Genomic DNA, 19,061 nt, shown 5'->3' on the forward strand with positions numbered 1-19,061 from the left:
TGAGGGGGTGCTGGGGGAGGGGAAGGGATCCCACACTGTAAGTGGGAAATTGGGAAACGACTGGGAGGGCAGACGATCAAAAGGGAGCATGGCCAGGTTTCCGCTGCCTACTTGGACCCCTAGGAACCTGCTGAGATCCCAGGCCTGATCCTCTGATGACAGAGGTCCCCTCCAGCCACGAGGGTCCTGAGGCAGTGGGAGGGAGGGAAGGGGGAGCAAAAGTAAAGGCCAGACCTCTGGGACCAGCACCCCTGAGGGGTAGCAGGGGGAGGGGAGGAGTTCCTACATCCAGAGGGACACACCCACAGTTAGGGGTCCAGTGGCCACGGGGCAGACCCTGGGGGAGACGGTGCAGGGGGGGCATGAAGGAATGGAAGGGAATGGGGCCAGTGCCTTCCCTGTCCACTTAGGCACTGGGAAGCCTGTTGGGCTCCTGAGCCTAATCCTCTGCCCTCAGAGCCTTCCTCTTGCCGTGCAGACCCCAAGCCCCGCCCCTACAACCCACCCAGGGCCCTACCTCTACATTTGGAGACACCCTCCAATGAGCTGAGCCTAAACCGAACCCAAACACCCTCACTCAGGGCCGTATCTCCAAACTCGGGAACCCCACACTACAGAGGCCCTCCTTTCCAAGTGCTGCCTCCCCCCTTATGCGCAGGTCCTAAGCAGAGGCCCTGCCCCACGCTTGAACGCCGCCCCCCCACCCACTTAGGTCCCACCCCACCCAAAGCCCCACCCCTGCCTAAGTTCCACCCATCTAAACTCTGCCCCCATAGCCAAGGCTTTTTTTTTTAACATCTTTATTGGAGTACAATTGCTTTACAATGGTGTGTTAGTTTCTGCTTTATAACAAAGTGAATCAGCTATACATATACAACTATCCCCATATCTCCTCCCTCCTGCATCAAAAAATTTCACAGTTTGTATGGAAACACAGAAGGCCCCAAATAGTCAAAGCAATCTTGAGAAAGAAAAATGGTGCTGGAGGAATCAGGCTCCCTGACTTCAGACTATACTACAAAGCTACAGTAATCAAGACAGTATGGTACTGGCACAAAAACAGAAATACAGATCAATGGAACAGGATAGAAAGCCCAGAGATAAACCCACACACATATGGTCGCTTTATCTTTGATAAAGGAGGCAAGAGTATATAATGGAGGAAAGACTGCCTCTTCAATAAGTGGTGCTGGGAAAACTGGAGAGCTACATGTAAAAGAATGAAATTAGAACACTTCCTAACACCATATACCAAAATAAACTCAAAATGGATTAAAGACCTAAATATAAGGTCAGACACTATAAAACTCTTAGAGGAAAACATAGGCAGAACACTCTATGACATAAATCACGGCAAGATCCTTTTTGACCCACCTCCTAGAGAAATGGAAATAAAACCAAAAATAAACAAATGGGATCTAATGAAACTTAAAAGCTTTTGCACAGCAAAGGAAACTATAAACAAGATGAAAAGAAAACCTTCAAAATAGGAGAAAATATCTGCAAACGAAACAACTGACAAAGGATTAATCTCCAAAATATACAAGCAGCTCATGCAGCTCAATATCAGAAAAACAACCCAGTCCCAAAATGGGCAGAAGACCTAAACAGACATTTCTCCAGAGAAGATATACAGATTGCCAACAAACACATGAAAAGATACTCAACATCACTAATCATTAGAGAAATGCAAATCAAAACTACAATGAGGTATCACCTCACACCGGTCAGAATGGCCATCATCAAAAAATCTACAAACAATAAATGCTGGAGAGGGTGTGGAGAAAAGGGAACCCTCTTGAACTGCTGGTGGGAATGTAAACTGATATAGCCACTATGGAGAACAGTATGGAGGTTCCTTAAAGAACTAAAAATAGAACTACCATATCACCCAGCAATCCCCCTACTGGGCATATATCCTGAGAAAACCGTAATTCAGAAAGAGTCATGTACCACAATGTTCATTGTAGCACTATTTACAATAGCCAGGACATGGAAGCAACCTAAGTGTCCATCGACAGATGAATGGATAAAGAAGATGTGGCACATATGTACAATGGACTATTACTCAGCCATAAAAAGAAGCGAAATTGAGTTATTTGTAGTGAGGTGGATGGACCTAGAGTCAGCCATACAGAGTGAAGTCAGAAAGAGAAACACAAATACCATACGCTAACCCATACATATGGAATCTAAAAAAAAAAAAAAAAAAAAAAAGGTTCTGATGAACCTAGGGGCAGGACAGGAATAAAGACAAAGATGCAGAGAATGAAACTGAGGACACGGAGGGGGGGCAAAGGGTAAGCTGGGACGAAGTGAGAGAGTTGCATTGACATATATATACTACCAAATGTAAAATGGATAGCTAGTGGGAAGCAGCTGCATAGCACAGGGAGATCAGCTCGGTGCTTTGAGACCACCTAGAGGGGTGGGATAAGGAGGGTGGGAGGGAGAAGCAAGAGGGAGGGGATATGGGGATATATGTATGCATATAGCTGATTTACTTTGTTATACAGCAGAAACTAACATAACACTGTAAAGCAATTATACTCCAATAAAGATGTTAAAGAAAAAAAAAAGAAAGAGATGAAAGATTGAAAAACACCTTAGGCCCACAGCATACACGTTTCAAAGTAGAGTACCCACGTTGGCTTTTCAACTCTGTGGAGACTTGAAAACTGCATATATGTTGTATGTTCCTACTGCAGAAATAAGACACACAACTTCTAATCTTCTAATTTTCAAGAGGACAATCACACTCACAAAAGCATTAGGGTTAAGACTTTTGTTAAAAATTATGATGGTGAAAATCAATTTCTTAAATTTGTTCATCAAATATATAGTGGCACTAAGACTTCCACTTCATTTACACAATTTTATTGATTCATAGTTACACTTTACTTAAAGAAAAAATAGAGCAGTAAATAAAAAAATGGAAACAGGCCCTCAAATACCCAATAATCAAAAATTATCTTTATTAATGGAGCTTAGAACTTAAGTCACAATTTCTGACTTAACTGCATTACATTTCCTAAAATATTTACTTCTCAACAGTAAGTACTTGCTAAATGAAACACACCAATTCATTATTCAAAAATTTGTCATAATGGGAGTATACAAGTATAGGCTTAATTCAGTAGTCATCTAGCAAATGAGCATTAAGGGAATGTCAGAATTATGATACCCTTTGTTCTCAAATACATGCATCTTTGTATTACCCTGCAATGAAATACCCAATTATCTGGTGGCAATCTTAATGTGAATGCTCTATTGGTCCCTCACACAAGAAGTGTTTAATATCAAAGCTCTCCTAGGGTTTTTACAAAATCTTATTTAATGTTTATCATTCTCCTCAGGCACCCAGATTGGATAATTTTGGAACCCACTTTGAGGGTTCACTCTTAAATAGGTTTCCAAGACTTACCAATTTCTATATCATTCTACCCAACTCTATTATTTTAAAACATCAAGGAAGAGAGACCTTAGTAATCTAAGTGACTGAAAGGGAAGATCACACCACCTTCACCAGTAGATTGTGACCATCCCGGAGGCAAGGACCATCTTATGCAGTACAGGATTAGTCAAAACAATAGTTATTCAGGACATATCCTACTGTACTAAATGACAGTTTAGAATCTGATCCTATTTTCAGCTGTCACAATATATTTCTTAATTGACAGGCAGGAAAGAAAAGTGCTTGAATCTTTGTCATTCTTCATTTTGCATCATTGTATCACAGAATAGTAATGCTGGATGGAAGAGACCTTAGAAGTCATCTTTCCAAGTCCCTTCCTCTAAAAAAAAAAAAAAGAAAAAAAACCGAAACCCTTTTTATTTTGAAATAATGTTAGACCTACCTAACAACTGCAAAAATATACAGAGTTCTCATGTATCTTTCACTCAGCTATGTAACTATAGTACATACACTGAAATCAGGAAATTCACTTTGGCGTAACACTATTAAGTAATCTACAGATTTTACTTAAATTTTGCCATTTTCCTCACTAATGTCCTTCTTCTGGTCCAGGATGCAGTCTAGGATCCTTAGTCTCCTTTAATCAGTGACAGATCCTCTAGCTTTTTTTTTTGTCTTTCATGACCTTGAGTCTCTTCAATAGTCCAGGCCAATTATTTTGCAGAATATCTCTCAATTTGGGTTTATCTGATGTTTTCTCTTTAGAATGAGGTTATATGCATTTTTGGCCAGAATACCAGAGAAGTGATACCCTTCTCAGTGCATCATACTGGGGAAAGTGATATCGATGTTTTACTACTTGCTGGTAATACTAATGTTCATCACATGGCTAAAGTGATGTCTGCCAGATTTCGCCACTGTGAAGTGGTTATTTTTCCATTTGTAAACAATAAGTATCCTGTGGAGAGATATCTGCAGATTATGCAAATATCCTCTATTACATCAAACTTTTACCCATTAATGTTAGCATCCATTAATGCTTCTTGCCTGCAACAATTATTACTGTGGTGTGTGGTAATGTTGATTTCCTATTTCTCTTACTCTTCTACAATTATTAACTAGTATTCTATAGTAAAAAGAGCTGTCCCTTCTACTCTATTTATTAGTTCAATTATTTATTTATACCAGTATGGACTCATAGATATTTATTTTATGGGTCCTAATCTAATACTATCTTTATTTTACTTTGTTACTTAAATTGAACCAGCTTTGGCCATTGGGAACCCCTTCAAGCTGGTTCCTGTGTCACTGTGATATACCCCCATCATTTTTTGAGAACTTTTTTACTTTCTGGCCACAAGATGTTTCAGGCTCAGTTCTATTTTTCCCATCCCATCTCTGGCATCAGTCATTTCTCCAGAGCTTTGGTTTCTTTTGCTGAAGAATGGCATCTAGAAACCAAAATCTGGGTGGTAGGTATGTTCATTGCTGCTAGGGTATCACTGTTTCTAGGGCCTCTCAGCAGAGAGGGCTAAGAAGTATATGTGTGTCTACTGCCCATGTATACACACACATCTATATTACTGTATCTATCAGTAAATATATTAAAAATCATGAATTCATACTGATACCTCTGGTTCTAATCCAAAACCACAGGATTTGGTTTCTAACCTATTCCCTTTTCTTATTTGTAATCTCTTCTACAACAGTGAGAAACCTGCAGAGTACTCCTTCTGATGTGTTGATATCTGATCATCCCTAAAACATCACTCTGGAGAGAGTGGTCAAAATTAAAGCAAAAGAACTAAGACAGAAACAAAGGACAACTTTATTAAAGCAAAGGTGATTATCTATCAAAGAAAAGACTATCAAAAGCAAGGGCTGATATTTATCCCTAGAAGTCTCATTAGGAATGGGCTTGACAGCATTTTTTCTGGAGCATACAGAAGAACGAGATTACCTTTCTCCTCTATAGCACTTTTCATTTATACGAAGATATTTGTAAGCATACGATAAAATCTTCTTTGTAGAAGTAACTTAATACATACAGAATTTGAACCTTACTGGATATTTCTACTGTGCAGCAATGGCCTCAAAATACTGATATTATACTGTCTAAGTTTCTGAGGTTTTGCCTTAAAATTAGAACTGGAATGACAAAATTTGCATCATGATTCATTACTTTATATTCCTCAGAAAGTGCCTATCCCTTCTCAAAGAAGAACGTGAGTAGGGTTGGTGGAAGGTTCTTCTTAACTCCCCAAAGTTACACAACTAGAAGTATTGATATTTTTAGCTAGGGTGAGGAGGGATATAAGAAAAAAATTCTAGACTTGCATTTCTACATAAAAACAATCAAAATGTTGACAGCTTTTGTGTTACTGCGTACACTGTTAAACACATGAACATTTTTCCTACTGTCATACAAATTCTATTCTTTCTTGCTCGGGTAGAGAGAACGAGATACCTAGAATTCTCAGGAGAGTAAAGGTAAAGGTAGGGACTGAGACCTTGGGAAAGTGGCCTAGAAATAGGAAGCCAATGGTCGGCAAACATTTGGGAGCCTGAAACAAGAAGAAAGAAGGTGGGTCAGACTCAGGTGAGCACTGAGGAGGGCAGGAGGAGACACAATGTGCCTGAAATACAAGAGACCTTACAGTTAAGGCAGGCACTGACCCAGCTACAGCTATACTCCAGCAATAGCAGAATTTAATGACTGGTTTTCTAGAAAGTAGACTAGTAGGCCTAGGAACCTGCCGAAATTTCTAGATTTTCGGGTTTGATACTCTCTGGAGTTTGATCTGGTTCAAGGATGAACATGAGGCTTAATGAAAACCAATGAGGTACAATAATACTTTGGGGAGAGTAACCTTTTCCTCTTGCTTTCCAGTTTTGAAGGTAAGAAAATGAAGGTGTTAGAGCTGCTGGCTGCCACCATGTATCAGCTATTTCCGTGAGCTTCTTTACTATAATGGCTTTAAGGATAATTTCTTATGATGGTATCCATAACCATGCCTAATTTCTTAAATAAGTGCTACTCCCATGCTTCTCTCTATAAGGAATTTGGACATACTGGATCACCTCCAACTTGATATTTATGCATGCATGCATTACTCATTCAACCAACGTTTACTGGTTATCTACCATATATTGGGTATATACAAAGATAAAGTGAATAATTTACAATTTTCTTTCACATTACAAGATTTTTTTCTTTTTTAGCCTCAAGTTCTGAAATCTCAGTAAGCATTAGAGGGAAAAAAAGACAACCAACAACATTTATAATTTTGACTCTGTTCAGCAAGTGAACTGTTGAAAAACACAAATACTCCCCTAGTCATACAAACACTTTTAGTTTTTGCTTTTTATTCACTTTATGTGCTGTCAATTCTTTCACTCTAATCAAATACTTAATTGAATACCTATGTGTTGAGTCGCTGTTCTTTTCTTTACCCCTTCACTTCCCCAATAGCCTACCCCTTACTCTATTCTTACTTTTTTCTAATCCTTTATAGTTTGTACTTGCCTATTTCTCAGGTCTACCAGCATTGATCATGGGCTCGTATGACACAAAGGGGGTATTGAGAATTTAAGATGCTAATGTTGGCAGTGAGGATACAGGAACAGGCACTGCCTAAAGGCTTTACGGAAACACATGACCTATAGATATAAACGTGCCCTGCCTGGTCTCTTCTGTCTCCTTTCTTTTCTTTCATGTCATACACCTACATGGAAATTAGGAAATTAGGCGTGGTTTGCTTTTGAGACACATAAGTAGTTTAACTCATCCTCATGTGCCTACCTACGCACTACACTTGCTACACATACCAGCCTGCTGTGGCTTTGCAACTCAACAAAGGGATCCAGTTACTTGCGGCACCACATAAAGGTTCACCCACAAGTACCAGTTTTTAAGTTTAACGGAGTATCCATTTCCTTTTGAACATTTCCTGGTATATTTTTTAAAAGGTACAACAAAATAATAGAGAAACATGTTAGTTCAAGTGGTTTTAATCTTGGTGTAAATGACCAGTAATAAGAGATTATGGTGATCACTTAATAATAAAGAGTGGTGATAAATTTCACAAAGGGTCATTTGTGAATGGTAAAGCAAAGTTCACACTTTTACCACAATCTGTGAAAATAATCCCTGGGACTCGTGACAGAGTTATTAATTCTCCTTTCCCCATTCTTTTACTCTGTGAGAAGCTGGCCTATGGGACATCATCCCTTCCTTTTTGTTTTTTTCAATCAGGAAACATACTAAGTATCTTCCTTGGGATAAAATGAATCTTATTTTATATATATCACCACACATATAAACCCAGGGCCACAGAGAATACTCAGAGTTCATGTAAGATGGATACTTATACATTCAAAATCTGGAATAAATTGCAACAGAAAGCAAGTTAAAGGCCTGTGTTATTCTTCTTCCTAATGGACTAATAATGCAAGGTGGGACAAAATGACTATAAGTAAAAATTATAAAAAACTAACTTCTAGCATTGAAACATTGGAAAAGGCTGAATAATTTTGTGAAGTTTTACCACTCCTCTACCCCTGTGTGTGTGTGTGTGTGTGTGTTTACATATAAGCAAATATGAAAAGATGTTTATATGTGTTCTAGCTCATGAGTATATAGGCATTTGATGTATTATCCTTTACATTTTCTGTACTTTTAATTTTTCCCTTAAATTTCTGAAAATGACGAGAGAAGAAAAGAAAGAAAAAAATTAAAGAAATATGCTACAAAAGTGTAAGATTTAGAATGGTCACAAACTTTAAAAGCATGAATATTATTAAAGCTATTTATGCAATCACTGATCAGGTCATTTTTTAAAATTTAATTTTGAAATAATTTCAGGCTTTCAGCAAAGTTAATGTCTTTCATGTAGCTTCCCTTAATGTTAACAACTTACATCAACTATAGAATGAGTCTCAAAAGCCAGAAAATTAACATGTTTGAATTTCACCAGTTTATCCCTTCATGTCCTTTTTTTGTTCCAGTATCCAACCCAGTATCCTACCTTGCTTTTCGTGACTGTGGGATAAGGTCATTTTTGACTGAGTATTTTACGTCTTCTCTCTACCTCCTTCCATTCAATAGAATGCTTTTCTGCCTGATTCTTCCATTGGCTTCTTTCAAAAATCTGTGTTTATATATTTAATTTCAGCTCTAGCAAACTAATGGCAGGTACTTAATTAAACTAAATGAGGTGTATCAACATTGAGAAGTAATTTCAGAAACAACTTTTGTGATAAATAGAAATAATCTTGGTTTGTTTGCATACTGACATACTTTTCATTGAGTGTAAAAATTTAGTTCAAGGAACAAACAGTTTCCTGACCTTTAAAATACTCCTTCAGAAGACTAATAAATGGAAACCACTTGCTTTGGAGAATGTTTACAAAATGCTGCCAGCCCTACATTGTCGATCTCTACTAGACCTTTACTAGGGTGCCTACTCTCTACATGCTGACTGTGCAAAGTGCAATCTACAGCAAGCTTCTGTATGTCTTTAGAAAGGGTACTCAATGATGACATGTGCTAGCAAAGCATATCCAGGTATTTTTATCCAGCTGGAAATAATCTAAGGCTACTAGGAAATCAGCAAGCATGTGTTAGATACATCCAGAAGTCGATTTGCATAACAGTGAAGCATGAGGATGACTCAAAAAGTGAGGAAGAAAAATTTTTGTAAGCATGATCCATAAAAAGATGACCATAAATGACTAGATGACTAGAAAAAAAATTCTGTGAGTCTGGTCCACTAAAGAGATGATTAGGAATCTTTTCATTTCTAGTTCCTTCAACTAATTGTGTTGAAGCACATAAAAATGGCACTTGGGTATTTTCTATTTTATTTTACTTTTTTGCCTGTACCATGTGGCATGCAGGATCTTAGTTCCCCGACCAGGAATCGAACCCATGTGTCCTGCAGTGGAAGCACGGAGTCTTAACCACTGGACAGCCAAGGAAGTCCCTGCACTTGGGTAGTTTAACCATGAAAATAGCTTGTTTTCCCCCTCTTGATCAGATTATGTAAGTGTTTCAGATCCTATTTAATTACATTCTATTTTGTAATAAGCCTATATCTGCATCTGTTATTATAGTAAGTTGTAACATAGGATAAGATTAATAAATAAAACAAAATACAACAAAACTGTCAGAGAACTACATGGACACAGATGTTTAAGCTGAAAGGGATGCTGGTGCTCCCCAACAAAGTTACTAAAAAGTCTAGTCCTCAAGACGAGAGTCCAAGTGGGTGGTCGACCTGCTAACATGTATCCCTTCTCTAAGGTACTTGAGATTTCTCATGGGTGGGATTTCCAGTCCTCAGCGACTCTCATCTAGTCCTTATCAGTGAGTAAAAGCTGGGACTTCTAGTCTAATCCAAACCTTTTCTTTTGGACATAAGAAAATGACAAGTAGCAGGAATAGGATTTTATTTTTCTTTCATATGAAGAAAGGGAGAACTACTCATGGAAGACAAAAATGTCTATTGAGTTGGCTATTTATACTTGGCCCTTGTCTGGGAAAGGTACTTTTTTGAGAAATGTTTTAAAAGTCTCAGATCCTAGAAAAACTGAACTGAAAATACCAAAGGGTGATGGTGGATACACTTTGCCTCTTTCTTCCCCTCCCTCCAATGCTTACTGCCACCATGCTTACTGTTTTCACAGTTGTGTCAGTTTGTTAGGAAAATAAAACTTGATTGGATCATGTGGCTATGTTAAAAAAAAAAAAGCCTACTAACAAATCTGACCGTGCATATTGGAAAGTGTATAGCAACCTTCTCATAGAGGAAAGAATATAGTAGTTGGTTAATTTAATGAGGAAACTGCTGGTGAATCAATTTTTTTTTAAAGTAAGTCACATGAATGGAAGAATTGGTATCAACTCAAACAATGTTGAAAGCAAAATGACTTCCTAAGTGATTTACTGCAATGGCTTAGAAACTGGTATTAATCTACATGATCCAGGTTTTTAAAGACTGGTTTAATAGAAAGTCCAGAAGCCAGGAGACGTGTATAGTCCCCACTGCAACCCAGAGTATCCCTGGACAAATCACTTAATCTTGGCAACCCTAAGTGAGGGAGTTAGGCCTAGCTCAGTAGGCTTCAACCTAGGGTTCTCTGACACTTAGGGAGTCCCACATAGTAATGGTGGTCCATGAGATATTTTAAGTATTTCAAAGATCCTGAAAGAAATCATGAATTTGTTGGAAACAGGGCCAAAGTGTACTAAGTTTTTTGGTTATAGTAGTATCTGGTTGATATAGTCATGCTAGCTATCTTATCCTAAATGCAGCGTGTTTGGATGATGGAGAGAAAAGGACAAAAAGTGTTCTTGATAAAGAGGATGATCTCCGAGATAATTTTCAGCTCTAAAATTTAATGCTCTATGATCTCAGCATTCATGTGGTATGACTGAGTTGGGAGAGGGAGGGAGGGAGAGGAAGATACAAAAACACTAATATTTATTGAGGAATTAAATAATTGTGTGCCAAGGAATGTGTAGGGTACTCTGTGTATGTTATTTCACTTAATCCACTCAACAGCCCCATGAATTAAGAATTTTTGCCTTTATTTTGGAAATGAGCTGTGTTGTAACTTTTATCACAATCAACTGCCAGCAAGTAGCAGGGCTGGGATTGTCTGCCTCCTTCCAGCACCATGTTGCTTTATAAAAACTACTGCTATTAGTTAGCTCTTAGTAATTTCGTTTTTCCAATTGGTAACAGGGTTGTAAATAAATGCTTTTTCCTGTCCCAGGCTGTCTTGCTTGGCCTCAGTATATTATGCCAACATAGCCTACAGGGCCAGAGCCCCAGCCAGAGAGCAAAAGAACATCTAAGATGTGTCTTCAGTCACTTATCACTGACAGGGTTGCTTTGCCAGAAACTTTCCCAGCAAATAGCCTTCTGGCTTATGTGGATGAGAGGGCAATTTGCTGTGACCGTAGCAAAACTAAACACTGTCACAAATTCAGTGGAGTGGGGGATATTTACTTCTAACCCTCTCTTTTTCCACAGTCCCAGTTCTAGGAGCTACAGTAATTCTTATCTATTTCACCTAATGCTAACTTATAAAGTGCCATCATTAGTATGCAAAGGAGACACTATTAAGAAAAAGATCTCTAGGGACTTCCTTGGTGGCGCAGTGGTTAGGAATCCGCCTGCCAATGCAGGGAACACAGATTCAAGCCCTGGCTCGTTAAGATCCCACATACCGCGGAGCAACTAAGCCCATGTGCCACAACTACTGCGCCTGCACTCTAGACCTCGCAAGCCACAACTACTGAGCCCGCGTGCCACAACTACTGAAGCCCATGTGCCTAGAGCCCATGCTCCACAACAAGAGAAGGCAGCACAAAGAGAAGCCTGCGCAGTGCAACAAAGAGTAGCCCCCACTCATCGCAACTGGAGAAAGCCCGAGCGCAGCAAAGAAGACCCAACGCAGCCAAAAATTAATTAATTAATTAATTAACTTAAAAAAGAAAAAAAATGATCTCTAGTATTTAATTGCTAGGACTGGAAACTTTCTTCTCTAATAGCATTTTTCACAGTGAGATATTTTCATGTTAATTGATAGCATTTTTGTTGTCTCAAATGCCTTTTTTCTCCTGTCCAAGGAATACTGTTTTAATATGCATATATGGGAAATTTTTACCAGTTGTCCCTTTTTTTCACCTCAAATGTATCTAAATCTAGAAAAATGATTCTTTCCCGTATCTTTGTTAAAGCTAGGAGAAGAATTAAAAAGCACTGATTTTTTTTTTCTATAGTACATAAGCACACAAAGTCTAGTACAATGGAACGCAATTCTAAAATACATAACCTGGACTTCCCTGGTGGCGCAGTGGTTAAGAATCCGCCTGCCAATGTAGGGGACACAGGTTCGAGCCCTGGCCTGGGGAAGATCCCACATGCTGCGGAGCAACTAAGCCTGTGTGCCACCACTACTGAGCCTGCGCTCTACAGCCTGCAAGCAACAACTAGTGAGCCCGCAACTACTGAAGCCCGCACGCCTATAGCCCGCACTCCACAACGAGAAGCCACCGCAATGAGAAGCCCGTGCCCTGCGATGAAGAATAGCCCCTGCTCGCCCCAACTAGAGAAAGCCCGCAAGCGGCAACGAAGACCCAACACAGCCAAAATAAATAAATTAATTAATAAATTAATTTTAAAAATACATAACCAGAGGCCAACAGTTTTCTAGCAGTCTAGATTAAGTTTGGAATTGGTAACTAAAAACAATAGGGGGAAAGACTAATCTAGCTGGAGACAAGATTTGAAGGTGGGTATGCTTGGGAGAGTGTAATAACTGTACTGGATTTCTCATTAGAAGGAAGCAGAGTCTTAGGAAGACTTGACATTCCCCAAGAGAACCACATTTACACAATTAACAATTCTTTTGTTGAAAAAAAAAGCTTTCATTATTGCATGTGGACACATGTGGGCTGTGTAAAAATATAAGAGATGTGTAACCCATGGTAAACACAAAGTAATGATCTTAAACAGGCCAAATCCTTGAACTCGTCATTAATAAATGTCTCTCCTGCATTCAGCTACCCAGGCTGCTGGGAGCCTGTTTTCTTCAAGTACTTCAAACACTGAAATCCAGGAACATTTATTATTTTAATCCATTACAGGCAGTGCTTGATTTAACTTTATTGGTTGCGGTGGTGGTAGTGGTTATAAGTGGGGGGTACAGCAATGTTCTTTTACACATCATTTCAAAAGGGCTTAATTATATTTTATAGTTTGGGCCAGGAATTCTACTTGTTTTTGGTCTAACAAGGTTCAAATGGAGTTCAGGTCGGTGATTAATCAGAAGAAAAAGTCAGAGATGGTTATCTCTCTGAGATGAGCTCATCTCCCTCTACGAAAGTCTGGGCAGGTACATCATGTTCACTGGGCCACAGCACATGAGAGCGCTCTGACATCCGAAGGTGGCTGCTTATTGGATGATTTTTACTTTTCAGGCAGTCTGGAAATTAGCACATCAGAAATTTCACCCAGTGGTTACCTTCTAAATTTCTGAAGTTACTATCCTATGTATTTAAAGGCTTCTCATTAAAATCCAAACAGCTATAGTAACCTCATAGCGCAGAAAAAATGTACATGAAGAACAAAAATCACGTAACAGACATTAAAAAAAACCCACATAGACCCTTTAGCACAGAAAAATTTAAATATTCCAAATGAAACATGTAAAGACTGAATTAATATAATTTGGTTAAACAAAACAAGAAAAAATAAGTGACCATATAAATATGCCTGAACAGCATATATCTACTAGTGAGTTTTTTAAAAATATCAAACATTCTTAATTTTTTACCTCTCTTTTTTAGGGGGTGAAAAAAGAGAATTTCTAAGATAGTAGAATTAACATTGCTTATTACTGACCAAAATTCTATCTAAACATATATTATTGATAACAATTACAGCCGGGAGAATAAAACTTGTATGTTGGGATTTCTTCTCCATTGCATACGATTTCTAAGAGAGAGGACAAGAAAATTACTTTCCAAGAGAATGTCTTATACATTTACGGTTTTTATTTCCCGCTGTACTAGAGAATAAATATGGAACATTACTTTGAAAAAAAGTTATGAGAATTTTACTTTTTCCACTTATTTCCCATTCAATTTTTAGAACTTCCTATTTTACCTTTTATGAATGTCTCAATAGTCCACCATTATGCACAGAAAAATATCAATTTTGAAAAAAAATCAGTAATCCACAGGTAATTTAAGAGTAAAAAAAGGACAGGCCAGTTCATCAGTAGCAACTTTGAACCTTGTTATAAAGTAATAGGAGGGAATCTGACCAGGATTAATAGGGGTCCTCAGTTCTGGGATGAGGGGTGTCAGGTTACACGGACTCTGGGCCATCTGTTCTGCCTGCCTACATTTTACTTCTGCAAAACTATAAACGCACCTCTACCTCAGGGACTATAGAAAGGCATTAGAATTCTTCTGCTTTTCATTATCACAAGATTCAGTAACTCACTTCATTGTCAAGATAATCCCCTTTTACTCTTTCTTTTGCGCTTGCGGGGTATGGCCAAAATGACAAATAAAACCCCAGATGTTAACAGACCCAATGAGGTCTCCACCTTTCTTTGAGTGTTGGGTTTGAGCTACTTGAGACACAGTGTCAAAAATGACAGGACACTGATGCCCACACCCAGTATTCATTAAGGTTTGTTAGTGATTTGTATAGCTGTCTAAAAACTGTACTTCCACTTCAATCCTCAGTGGCTGTTTAAAAGTTAAGTTTGTCCTCTGGCTTTAACAGTCAAAGAATTCATTTCTTATTGTTCAGGCATTGGAAAAAGATGCTATTTCTTTCTAAAAGTAACAAAAGTCTTTGGGGTGTTGTAAATGGCTTGTTATTGCAATATATTATTTTAGGTAGTCATATATAATTTAATGTTTTATTTCCCCTCAGGCTTACTTGCATTTCTGCAGCATCCAATGGCTATGACAACGCCTTAAGGAGATTTTCCTCAGGAGATCCAGTTGACTCTGGAATGAAAAGCTGGAGCTCCACTTTGTATCAATTAATAACCTGCTTTCACTTTTCAGTACATGAAAAGGAACTCTAGGTTCTTTACATTTTTACTGGTCCTGAATTCAGTGAACATGAAAAGAGGCATTTGTATACATGAAAAATAATGTGGTTATGCTTTCTTTCTTCCTACTTTTGTTTATACACAAAGATAAGTACATCTGGATGACAGAGGCTGGGGTAGTGAAAGTTATTTAAACCACAGCTCTTTGACTAGGAATTCAACTCATTGCTTTCTGTATGGATGAGAAGTCCCCTAAGTCCCTATGGAAAGGAGATTCTTGCAACTTTTCCCTAATTCTGACTAAAATGCCAGCCAAGATGGCCTCACTTAGGCTCTTCCCCCAACCCTTTGTGCCACCTAACTTGTTCATATCCTATTTCCCTTTCCCTTATCTACATGGAGTTTGCTAATCGACGTGCCCCCAAGAAAGAGCAAGGCAGCCTAAAGCACAGCTATTTCACAGCCTGAATTGTGTACCCTTGTTTGACGAAATCTAAGAAGTGCCGCCCTAATAGAGCCATAATTTACCCTGACAAGGAGAGCTAAAGTCTGCAGCTCACTCCCCACCCTGCCTGTGCAAAGTGCTACACTGCTGGTTCAGAATTTATAGCTACATACTTAAGGTTTCTCCAATACACTATACTTCAAACAGCAAAAAAGACTGTGTGTGTGTGTGTGTGTGTGTGTGTGTGTGCAGGGGGTGGGGGTGGGGAGGGCTACTTTTACAAAAGAACATACTACAGAATGGGACAGATTTAATGGCTAGCAAAAGAAATATCTGCCTTAAAAAGTTTCAGAAAATAAGATCTGATTTTGAAACAAGATTAATTTCGTTATCAATAACATAATCATAGAAAATTTGGCAATATTATACACAATCATAGAGATTTTTGCAATTACACACCAATTTAAAAAAATACAAGCATTACATCTTGTATGTAAAGTTTTAAAATTTAGGGCCATTTTACCACAGACACATGGGAGAACATAAGTATTCTAGCAGAAATAAGAGTTAGGTTATTATAAGTCACTGTTACACTAGCATTTGCAGAGTGGAATTAAAAAAAAAACCCACGTTCCTTGAAACTCGGATAGTTTAGGGCCACAGAATAGTACAGGAGGCTAAGAAGAACTCAAGGATTTTTTTTAAGTGGAAAATATTTAACCATTTCCTTTTGTTTCAAATGATGAAAACATTTCAGTGAATAATCTGTACATATTTTGTTGTAAAAACCAGTAAATGAATATAAAAGCATTTCAGATTTAAATGTATTGACAATGTCTTGGGGAGAATATTAACTTTCCTCTTTCATTCTTTTATTATTCCCTTTCCACATACACTTCCCATAAGCTTATGTCGGTTTAGATGATAAAAAATATAATCATTAGGCAAACTCAAATATTTTTTGTACTTTTCACAAGTGAAGAAACATGCCTACGACACATTCCCAATTGTGTTTCTCTAAATATTACTTAGAACATAAGATTCCTCTAGCATTACAAATCTATTTCAGCTCCTAAATTAAAACTCATCTGGAAAGGACAGCTTTACCCTGTTTATATAACATTGTCATATAAAGAGTGTTAAAAAAAATATTTCACTAAAAATAGCTTGCGTAAGTTAGGGATTAGAGTAGTTTCTGCTGCTATAATTGTTCCTTTGTAGTTTTTTCCATGATGTTTTTTGCACAATGTTTTTGACTGTGTTTATTAAAGTCAGCACATCAAAAAGGATCAAAGAGAAAGTGAGTGAGAACCAAAGAAACCCCAAGTGTGTTGTCTCATTGGGGAGCTATGCAGATTCGCATAAACAAGTGCAAATTGTTGAGGTTTTAATGAAAATTTTCTACAATTATTTTATCTTAAGTCATTCTATACAATAACATCTGTACAGCAGATGGCTATGCCGTACCAAGGCAATGCTCCTTTTTCTTTCTCTGTTTAATAGTACATCTGAGATGACTACTTTTGTCACTGTGCTCAATTTGGTTCAGCAAATAATTTGAAAAGTGCAGCTGCTGCAGATGGTCACAATAGTTACATAAACTGTAAAATCAAAGACACAGTTCAGTATAACTGTATTAGAGTCAAACTATAAAAATCTGACATTAACTCCACTGAACTCAAAGATACACTAGAAAAATTTTTGGTTGAATACAGAGCGATGTCACTTGAAAAATACAAAAAGAAATATGACTACTGGTAGGAGGGTTATTTTATTTTTTGCTGGGAAATATTTTTTACCACTTGCCAAAAATATATCTTAAGTAAACATTTGCATATATTTCATCCAAGTTGCAAAGCATGAATTTTTAAGATATGCAAATATACAATGAAATTAATGTTCAAAGCTTAAATTTTATTTTACTTTTAAAAAGACTTCCTTTGTTAAAAATCAATTTCTGAAAAATATGTAGGTAATCTCTTAATTATAATTTCCTAGAAAGCACTCTACAGCAATAACTAGAACTTACCATGTTACTTCACTTAATTACAATTTATTATTATTTTGCTGACTTTGTTATCTTTTAAACATTTGAGCATGCCATCACATCAAGCAGAGATGTAGAATAAACAGATTTGGTGTTCGTTATACTCTCATAATAAAACTGTTTCTATTAATTAAATGGCTAACTTCAATTTGATCTTATTAGTTGATGCAAATAACTACTTTAGAACATTTGCAGGATACTACATAACATAGAGTTATACCAAGTATGTCTTAGTCAAAGCTATAGTTTCTACTTCTGCATTTAACTAGATTTAAGAGTATAACTGTAAAAGGAGTAGGGATACTCGCATAAAGGGAAAAAACAAGTTACAAAACCAGAATGAATCTACTACCTGGTAAAGCTCAGTGAGAGGATTTTAATTATATTTTAGAGATATTTACTGAGAATAGACACTATTAAAATTGGATAAAATATGAGTAGCAAGTGAATGAAACAAGAAACGAGGACGAATAAAGAAAAGGACCTAGAACTGAGTACAGTACATGTTAAATGCTTTCATTCTGTTTGAGTCCTAACCTTTCCTTGCTATGATTAAGGTAAAACTGAAAAGGCGTGGGAATGGCCCCAGTGTTGTCTGGGTTGTAATTTATTTGTGGATAAATCAGACATTGTAGCCTCCAGTGCTTCATAGTCTTTCATGTCCCATGGACCTTACATTTTTCATTTCCAACTTTTAAGACAATAAAAAAAATACAGTGCTTTTAGCTGGCTTGGTCACAAATATTTCTGATGAGAAAGAAATCAATCATTTATTTTTTTGGGCTAAAATTCATACTTCTCAACCACAAAACTCCTTCTTTATCTCTTCAACTACTGTGCCCAAACTGGCTATACAGCTAGTCTCCAGCTGCCACTTAATTACTTTTTGGTAAGCAACTAAGTTGCATACAGTTTCAGGATTTACTTTCCCCGGCACTATCCCTCTAGCCCCACTTCTTTCCTGCAAATTAAAGCAGAAAAAAATGTTTTCCTTTTGCTACTTTTACTTTCAAAGTAAAATTTCTGGCATCATGCCCTGAACTTTAACAGTAGCAGTTTCTGTGATTGAAAATGGTTATTCCCCACCTGTACCTTGTCTTTTCTCTTCCCCTCACATTCCTTCTGCCTACCCTTTTGATTCAGTGTGAAAAAGCACATAACAGTTGAGGAAAATGTAGATGTCACTGCCTGTTAGTTTCTCACCTCTCCACCCATCAAGGACATTCAGTTGCCAAGTCCACGGCTCCCTTGCTCAGCCAGGCACTGAAGCATGGCCTTTCCTTGCAGGTGTTGCTGCCTGATAGTCCTCAATGGCATTGTCTTTTCAAAGTTGAACCTTGGCTTCTATCACATTTTGTGTAGCATTCCTGCCACCAGAGCAATTTTTCTTTTTTAAATAAATTGTTACCAGTAACTTAATGTAGCGCATTGGAATCACCTGTAGGGTTTGTCGGAACACACTTTTCTGGGCCCCATGCCCAGACTTTCTGATTCAGGAGGTCAGGGGTAGGGTCTGAGAATTTGCATTTCTAATAAGTTCCCAGATGATGCTGATGCTGCTGCTTCTG

At 37.7% G+C, this 19,061-nt stretch overlaps 1 protein-coding gene across 9 annotated transcripts in view; it reads right to left on the reverse strand.

The window, feature by feature from the left end:
- VPS13B (vacuolar protein sorting 13 homolog B) overlaps positions 1–19,061 on the reverse strand; it is a 791,361-nt gene that overhangs the window by 171,127 nt on the left and 601,173 nt on the right. The window lies entirely within an intron of this gene.

Source organism: Mesoplodon mirus, assembly GCF_964341445.2.
Source record: "Mesoplodon mirus genome assembly, chromosome: 16".
In the NCBI taxonomy this organism is placed as follows: domain Eukaryota; kingdom Metazoa; phylum Chordata; class Mammalia; order Artiodactyla; family Ziphiidae; genus Mesoplodon; species Mesoplodon mirus.